The sequence below is a fragment of the Rhincodon typus genome, chromosome 18 (genome assembly GCF_021869965.1).
Source record: "Rhincodon typus isolate 14 chromosome 18, sRhiTyp1.1, whole genome shotgun sequence".
Taxonomy (NCBI): Eukaryota; Metazoa; Chordata; class Chondrichthyes; order Orectolobiformes; family Rhincodontidae; genus Rhincodon; species Rhincodon typus.
This window is the reverse complement of record NC_063349.1, coordinates 58,228,419-58,237,383: the sequence shown is the minus strand read 5'-3', so window position 1 is coordinate 58,237,383 and position 8,965 is coordinate 58,228,419.

Below are 8,965 nucleotides of genomic sequence, written 5' to 3'. Positions count from 1 at the left end.
ATCTCTTGAGCTTAATGAACCTCTCCTTATACTCAAAACTTCCAATCCCAGCAACATCCTGGTAAATCTTTTCTGCACCCTCTCAAATTTAATCATATCCTTCCTATAGCAGGGCAATCAGAATTGTACACAGTACTCCAAATGTGGCCTCACCAATATCCTGTACAACTGTAATATGATGTCCCAATTCTACACTCAATGGTCTGAGCAATGAATGCAAGCGTGCCAAACACCTTCTTTACACCATGTCTACCTGTGATGCAGTTTTCAATTAACTAATCACCTGAACCCCTCGGTCTCTCTGTTCGACAACACAACCCAGAGCCCTACCGTTAACTGTGTAAGTCCTGCCCTTGATTGCAAAAACAAAATGCAATACTTCGCATTTATCCAAATTAAACTCCATCTGCCATTCCTTAGTTCATTGGTCCAATTGATCAAGATCCCTTTGCAATCTTGGATAATCTTCTTCATCCACAAACTTACGAACGTTGCTTCCTAAATTCTCATCCAAATTGTTTACGTAAATGTCAAACAACAGTGGACCTAGCACCAATCCCTGCAGAACACCACTGGTCATAGGCCTCCAGTCTGAAAAACAACCCTTCACCACCATCCTCTGTCTCCGACCATATTTTGTATCCATTTGGCAAGTTCGCCCTGAATCCCTTGTGATCTAACCTTACGAACTAGTCTACTATGCGGAATAAAACCCAAAAGAACTGCAGATGCTGTAAATCAGGAACAAAAACAAAGTTGCTGGAAAAGCTCAGCAGGTCTGGCAGTGTCTGTGAAGGAAAAAACAGAGTTAACGTTTCAGGTCCAGTGACCCTTCCTCAGAACTGATGGTGGCTGGGAAAACGTCAGTTTATATGCAGAAAATTGGGAGGTGGATGGGGTAGGGAGTAAACGATAGGATAGAGCCTAAAGAGAGAGAAGAGCAGTTGGACAGACAAAGAGTTGATAACAATCAGGCTGGGAGGGTGAATAGTTCTAATGGGGACTGTTAGTGACTAATAACAGGGGGTGTGTAATGGCAGGCTGTGTGGTAACAAGGCCTGGTGTGTGTGGTAGGGGGCTGGAAGAAGGGAGAGTTTAAGCCCTAAAATTATTGAACTCGATATTGAGTCCAGAGGGCTGTAGGGTTCCCAAGCAGAAAATGAGATGTTGTTCTTCCAGCTTGCATTGAGCTAGCACTGCTGAGCTTTTCCAGCAACTTTGTTTTTGTTCCTACTATGCAGAACCTTGTCAAAGACTTTATTAAATCCTGTGCAGATAATATCTACCACTCTGCCCTCATCTATCATATTGGTCATATCCTCAAAAAACTGAATCCAAGTTTGTGAGACACAATTTCCCAGGTGATGGACACCTAATCATGATGTGGAGGTGCCGGTGTTGGACTGGGGTGGACAAAGTCAGAAATCACACAACATCAGGTTATAGTCCAACAGGTTTATTTGAAATCACAGGCTTTCTGAGCGCTGCCCCTTCATCAGGTGACGTGAAGAAAAACACACAGTAACAGAATTTATAGGCAGAGAGATCAGAGAACCAGACAAGTGGTGTGTGGAGTGTCGATAGGTTGAATAATAAGTCTCTGCAGACGATCAAAAGTGTTGGATAGTGTGAGTAAAGTGTCAACAGCTGAATAGCAAGCAAAGGGATGACCTATAATCCAATTAACTGAGGCAGAGAGATAATGACAAAAAAATTAAAATTACAGTGGTGCTGGAGACAAACCAAATGACTGGAATAACACGATAGGTGTAAGAGTTGCAAGCCGAGGGTTTAATCAATGTAACAAGTAATCCAAAATTGTACAAACCAAATAAGGTAGAGGGATCATAACAAGTTATCAAGGTGATGATGTCAAAGCAGGACAGTAAGGAAGATTTTACAGATACAGAACAGTGTGGTGTGATTACATGTAGCGTGACATGTACCCAAAATCGTGGGTATGAAATTTGGCTATCAGTCTCTGCTTGGAGATTGTGTGTTGTTGTGTATCCCGAAGTCCACCTTGAAGGACACTTACCCAAAGATTGGAGGCTGAATGTCCTTGACACTGAAGTGTTCCCCCACTGGGAGGGAACATCCCTGTCTGGCGATTGCTGCGCGGTGTCCATTCATCCATTGTTATAGCATCTGCATGGTCTTGCCAACGTACCATGCCTCGGGGCATCCTTACCTGCAGTGTATGAGGTGGACAACATTGGCCAAGTGACATGAGTATCTGCCATGTACATGGTGGATTGTGTTCCCCCGTGTGATGGTAGTATCCATGTCAAAGATCTGACATATCTTGCAAAGGTTACCATGTCAGGGTTGTATAATGTTGTAGTCGATGTTGTCCTGAAGGCTGGGTAGTGAACAATGGTCTGTTTAAGGCTTGGTGGTTGTTTGTAGGTGAGAAATGGTGTTGTAGGGATGATCTTGGTGAGATGTTCGTTGTCATCGATGACGTGTTGAAGGCTGTGAAGGACATGGAGTAGTTTCTCTGCTTCAGGGAGGTACTGGATGATGAAGGGTACTCTATTGGTCATGTCCTCCTCCTCTGAAGAGATTGTTGTGGTTTTTCACTGTGGCATGTCAGAACTGGCAATCGATGAATTTTTATAAGGGTGTGTTTTAGCACCTTTAGGTGTCTGTCACGTTCCTCCTCATCCAAGCAGATCCTTTGTATATGCAGTACTTGTCCATAGGGGATGGCTTCTTTAACATGTTTAGGGTGGAAGCTAGACAAGTGCAGCATCATGAGGTTAACTGTGGGCTTGCAATAGAGTGAGTACCGAGGTGTCTGTCTTTGATGGAGATGTGTGTGTCCAAGAATGAGACTGATTCCAAGGAATAGTCCATGGTAAGTCTGATGGTGGGATGAAACTTGTTGATTTCGTTGTATAGTCAGTGATTCCTCGTCATGAATCCAAAGGAAGAAAATGTCGTCGCTGTATCTGGCCTTGTTGATCTTTAAGGGGCTCTATTCTCTCCTTCATCGCTCTTTCACTCTTAATGTACTTGTAGAATCTCTTTGGGTTATCCTTAACCTTATCTGCTAAGGCTATCTCATATCCCCTTTTTGCCCTCTTAAGAAATCTCCAACACCCTTTATACTCTTCAACAGCTTCACTTGATCCCAGTTGTCTATATCTGACATATGCCTATTTCTTATTCTTGACCAGAGTCTCAATGTCTCAAGTCATCTATTGTTCCCTACTCCCACCAGCCTTACCATTCACTCGAACAAGAACATACTGTCTCTGAACTCTCATGATCTCACTTTTGAAAGACTTCCACTTTCCAGTCGTCCCTTTCCCTGTGAGCAGTCTCTTCCAATCAACTCTGAAAGATCTTGTCTCATACTGTCAAAATTGCCCTTACTCCAATTTAGAACTTTAACTCTTATTCAAGACCTATCCTTTTCCGTAATTATTTTAAAACTAATAGGAATGTGATCACTGGTCCCACACTTCAGTCACTTGCCCTGCCTTATTTCCCAAGAGAAGGTCAAGTTTTGCTCCATCTCTAATTGGTACATCTACACAGTGATAAAGAAAATTTTCTTGAACATATTCAACAAATTCCTCCCCATCCAAGCCCTTCACACTATGGCAGTCCCAGTCTATGTTCAGAAAGTTAAAATCCAATAATTGAGAAGAGTGCACCAAAAATGGTGTCCCACTGTTCCACAAGCTGTCACTAAATATATAATTGTATAAAATCCCATGAGACTACCAGAAATGTCCAATATTGTCGACAAACTGATACTCAGAACAAAAGCAGTTCATACTGGGCTCCTTCAGTAGCAGAAATAAAACCATTTATTGTAACAGATAACTAACAAGTGCATCGAAAAGAAGCCCGAGCTACAAATCTACTCCAAAATCTTCGAAACAATTTCAACAACTATTATGCTACTTAAACCTTTCAAAAATCACCAAATACACACATTCAATCATGATTTGGATAGACAATGGTTTAATACAGATGCAGTGGCTGGAAAAAGAATACAAACAGAGTAAACAAAGTTCTGGACATCAAGGCCAGAACCTTGTGGGGTTCTGAGTGACACAGGTGATGGTGAGATGTGTGGCAGATTCGGCTGGTAACTCCAGTGTGGCCCATCTCGACATCGGTAGTGTCTCACTCCACTTTCACAAGTGGTGCAGTGAGTTTTTCGCAAGGCAGTAGCTAGTTATCAGACAGGTATTAATGCTTTTAAACATACTGTTGTTGACCTGACTCACCTCATGAACATTTAGGTCGCTATCTTACCAAATGTACCAAACAAAAGAGCACCTGGCAGATGCAGCTCACCATTTGCTCCGAATGACTTCAATGTTGTTTAGCTGGCACCAACATCTCAAGGCACACTCCATCAGCACCAGGCAAACACACCTCATATCCACAAACACTGACAATCTGACATGTGCCAGCCTCTAAGAACCCCCTGATCCACGTACAGGCCATTCTGCCCTTGAGTGTTGCCCCTTGGGCTGCCCTGGTAACTTTCATTGTAACACTGCAACAAGGATACTGTGTGCTCAGGGAGATACCCCCTCGGCTCAGGGGCTGCTCCAGGTTGTATCTCTAGGATCTTCCCTCACTGACAGAGTGCCCACTCACTCTGAGCCTACAGGATGCTCATGGCATCCGTGCCTTGCTATATTTTTGCATATTGCCCACTCAGCCAGAGATACCAGGCTCACATTCTGCTGTATTACTGTGCAGTTTAGCACAGACACAAAGCCAGGAAGCTTGTCATGGGTGACAGAAAGTCTCAGTCAAGTTGAGGAGATAGCCTTCGCTCGGGGGGTCCCACACAGTAACTCCAGGGCAGCCTCCAATACCAGTCCAGGGGCTTGGACACGGTCAGTCAGCCACTCGGGAAGGTCTGAGCCAGGATCCTCTCCACAAAGGCAGCTCACAATCCATCCTGACTCTTTCTGCCCCGGTGGGCGGTGTTTTCCTACTGGAATGAGAGAGTGGTGGGTATTAAGGGATCTGGAAGTGGGTGGCACAGCTGTTAGTGCAGAGCAAGGTGGGGAGGTGTCCCGAGTGAGTGAGTGGGCAGTTCAGAGGGCAGGTAGGCTGAGTAGTGTCGGGTGTTGAGGGAGAATGTTGCAGGTGACAGTGAGAGTGGTAGAGAATGAGCCTTGGTGCAGTATCAAGGTGAGTGAGGGTGAGGTATCGGGGAGAAGGTGCTGTCACGTAGCCTGGCCGACAGGAAAAGGACATTGACCTTGTTCCTACATTGCTGGCAGTTTGTCCAGATGGTAGAGTCTGCACTGGCCTGGGCAGCAACCTTGGACTGGGCTGGTCAAGGTCTGGTTTTGTGGTCTCCACTTCCTGGTCCTAGAGGAAAGGAAAGTCCTGCCCCTAATAGCATCCCATCCAACAGACCTCCAGGTCCCTGTCCATACAATGAAATGCCAATTCCCCCCTTATGCTGTCTGTAGGTCAAATGTCAGGGCAGGTCAGAACTGACAGTGCTTGTCCTGTTCCAAATCGGGCTTTCACTGTAGTGCAGGAGCAAGGGACATTGGTCAGGGTTGGAGGGTTTGAGCTATAGGGACAGGCTGAATAGGTTGGGTCTGTTTTCCCTGGAGAGTCGGAGGCTGAGGGTTGAGCTTATAGAGGTTTATAAAATCATGAAGGGGCATGGATAGGGTAAATAGCCAAAGTCTTTTTCCCAGGGTTGAGGAGTCCAAAACTGGAGAGGCAGTGTTTAAGGTGAGAGGGGAGAAAGACACCTAAGGGGCAACTCTTTCACGCAGAGGGTGGTGTGTGTATGGAATGAGCTGCCAGAGGAAGTGGTGGAGGCTGGTACAATTACAACATTTAAAAGGCAGAAGTTGCTGGAAAAGCTCAGCAGGTCTGTCAGCATCTGTGAAGAAAAAATCAGAGTTAACGTTTCGGGTCCGGTGACCCTTCCTCAGAACTGTTCATTACTCAGAACCAGACCTGAAATGTTAACTCTGATTTTTTTCTTCGCGGATGCTGCCAGACCGGCTGAGCTTTTCCAGAAACTTCTGTTTTTGTTCCTGATTTACAGCATCTGCAGTTCTTTCGGTTTACGTTTAAAAGGCATCTGGAAGGGTACGTGAATAGGAAGGGTTTAGAGGGATATGGGCCAAATGCTGGCGAATGGGACTAGATTAATTTAGGATACCTGCTTGGCATGGACGAGTTGGACCAAAGGGTCTGTTTCCTTGCTGTACAGCTCTATGACTCTGTGGCTTTATTTTGGCAGGTAGCCCTTGAGTACAAGATTTTTCAGGAACAATGCGTGGTAAAATGGAAATAAAATCAGTCATGAGGAACACTGTACAGGCAGGGTGGGTAGTTAATGAGGAGAATTTGGTCAGAAACAGTGCGAAAATTCACCAGGATTCATGGTAATAAACCCTCCAAAAAATTCCATGTAATTCAGACTTAACCACAAAAAAAAATTCAGCTGCAAAAGTCAAGATGACAAGCTCAGAAGTTATTTTCCTCACAATCCTTTTGGATTTTACAATGGTGACACACTGTTCTCAGTTGCGTGACAGTCATTCTTCAATTTGATGGTTAGTTAGATGAACGTACATCTTGTTTTGTATGAATTCTTTCACTTTTTCTGTCTTTTTCCTCACACTGAGAGACAGAAAGAGATCATTAGACACTGGAGCAAAAGTAAACCATTCAGCCCATCAAGTCTGCTCCACCATTCTAAAAGGCCAACAAGGCTGATCTGATTGTCCTCAACTCCACGGTCTTGCCTTTTCCCTCATTAAAAACAGTCTGTCTCAGCCTTCAATATTCTTAATGACCCAACTTCGACAGCCCTCTGTGATAAAGAATTGCATCGATTCACTAGCCTCTAATAGAAGAAATTCGTCTTGATCTCCATCTTAAATGTATGACTCCTCATTTTAAGATTGTGTCCTCTGGACTTAGACTCTCTTATAATGGGAAACAACCTTTCCACACCAACTCTGTCAAATCCCCTCAGAATATTGTATGTTTCAATAAGGTCACCTCTCATGCTTCTAAACTCCAATGAGTACAGGCCCAGTGTACCCAACCTCTCCTCATAAGACAGTCCCTCCATACCTGTATCAGCCTTGTGAATATTCCATTTGCCTTCCCTATTACCAGCTGCACATGGTTGCTAGCTTTTTGTGATTCATGGACAAGGACTCCCAAATCCCTTTGTTCCATATGTTTCTGCAGTCTTTCTCCTTTTAAATCATATTCACCTTCTCTATTTTTCCTGCCAAATGTATAACCTCACATTTCCACATATTATCCACTCGCTTAAACTGTCTAAACTCTTTGTGTCTTTCTCACTCCCAGCCTTCCCACCTAGGATAGGCCCAGCAGCGCAAACCTGAGTAGGCCCAGCAGCACAGACTCGGGTAGGCCCAGCAGCAGAGACCTGAGTAGGCCCAACTTACGGACTCAGGTGGCCAATCAGAGCAGATCTGAGTAGGCTCAGCAGCGCAGACTCGGATAGGCCCAGCAGTGCGGACTCAGGTAGGTCCAGCAGCACAGCCTTGGGCAGGTCCAGCAGTGCAGACCTGACTAGGCCCAGCAGCACAAACTCGAGCAACAACGTTGGAGGGGAGTTTGGGCTCCCGGCAGCTTCTGCACTGTCGAGGTGGTCCTAGCACTGATCAAGGCTGCAGCAGCAGAGGCTGGTTTGCTTTCCCGGAGGTATCTGCTTCCAGCGCAGATTCAAGGAGAAGGTGGCAGAGGCGGCTTTGGGCCCAGTATGAGATGCAGTGACATTAGCATAGGCTGTATCGGTGAGGTAGACCCGAAGGAAACTCGTGGCAGCAATGGAATCAAGTTTGGGCCAGTGTGGTACTGGGCGGGATCATTGGCATCTGCATTGGCGAAGACCAGCAAGAACTTATAGTGGTGATGGTGTTGGTGGAGGTGAAGAGCAGTGACTTTCATTCCATTAATGGCAGTGAAGGGATCTCATACCTGGCCACCAGGACCTTGGTCCATGGCAGAACAATTAACAAGAAGAACTGTAACGTTGGACAGTTTTTCTTTATTTCTTCATTTTTCTGCCTTTATATTCTATATTTTCATTTATTTTTCTGTTTTAAGATGGTTCCAGTGAGTGGCGACACCATACAACGCTTTTCACTGTATTTTGTAACAAGATACATGCGACAACAAATCAATCAAATCAAATTACTGATCCGGTCATGTTGAAAGACTCCAGTTTATTTCTTATGCTGATGCAGCAAATCCTTGCCTTGTCTCAGATTTGGATTCGGTCAGAGTAGCTGCTGATTTAAAAAGCTGCACTTATTCAGGTCAAGAATAATTCAGGCTAAGTTCTCAGCTCCTCTGATGCTGCCTGGCCTGTTGTGTTCCTCCAGCTCCACACTGCACATCTTTGGTCTTCCTCCTCCTCATTTTTCTTATGTTCCAATGCAAATAAAGGAATCAGACAGGGAAATTGTGAGTTTTTTCAAATTAATTCCTGGGATGTGGGTGTTGCTGGCTGGGCCAGCATTTATTGCCCATCCCTAGTTGTCCATGAGAAGGTGGTGGTGAGCTACCTTCTTGAACTGCTGCAGCCCTTGGTGTGTAAGTACTCTGACAATGTTGTTAGGAAGGGAGTTCTGGGATTTTGACCCAGGGACACTGAAGAAATGGCGATATATTTCCAAGTCAGGATGGTGAGTGGCTTGAAGGGGAATTTACAGGAGGTGGTGTTCCCATATATCTGCTACTCTTGACCTTCTAGATGGAAGTGGTTGTGGGTTTGGAAGGTGCTGTCTGAGGATCTCTGGTGAATATCTGAATGTATGTTGCAGATGGTATACAGCTTAAAGAATAATTAAGTTTGAAATGTGTCAGCTTATGAACAAAATCTTTTCCTCATGACAGGGTGGAGTGGACGTAGAAGTGAGAGCAGAAGGGTCTAGGCCCAAAACGTCAGCCTTTTTGCTCCTGTGAT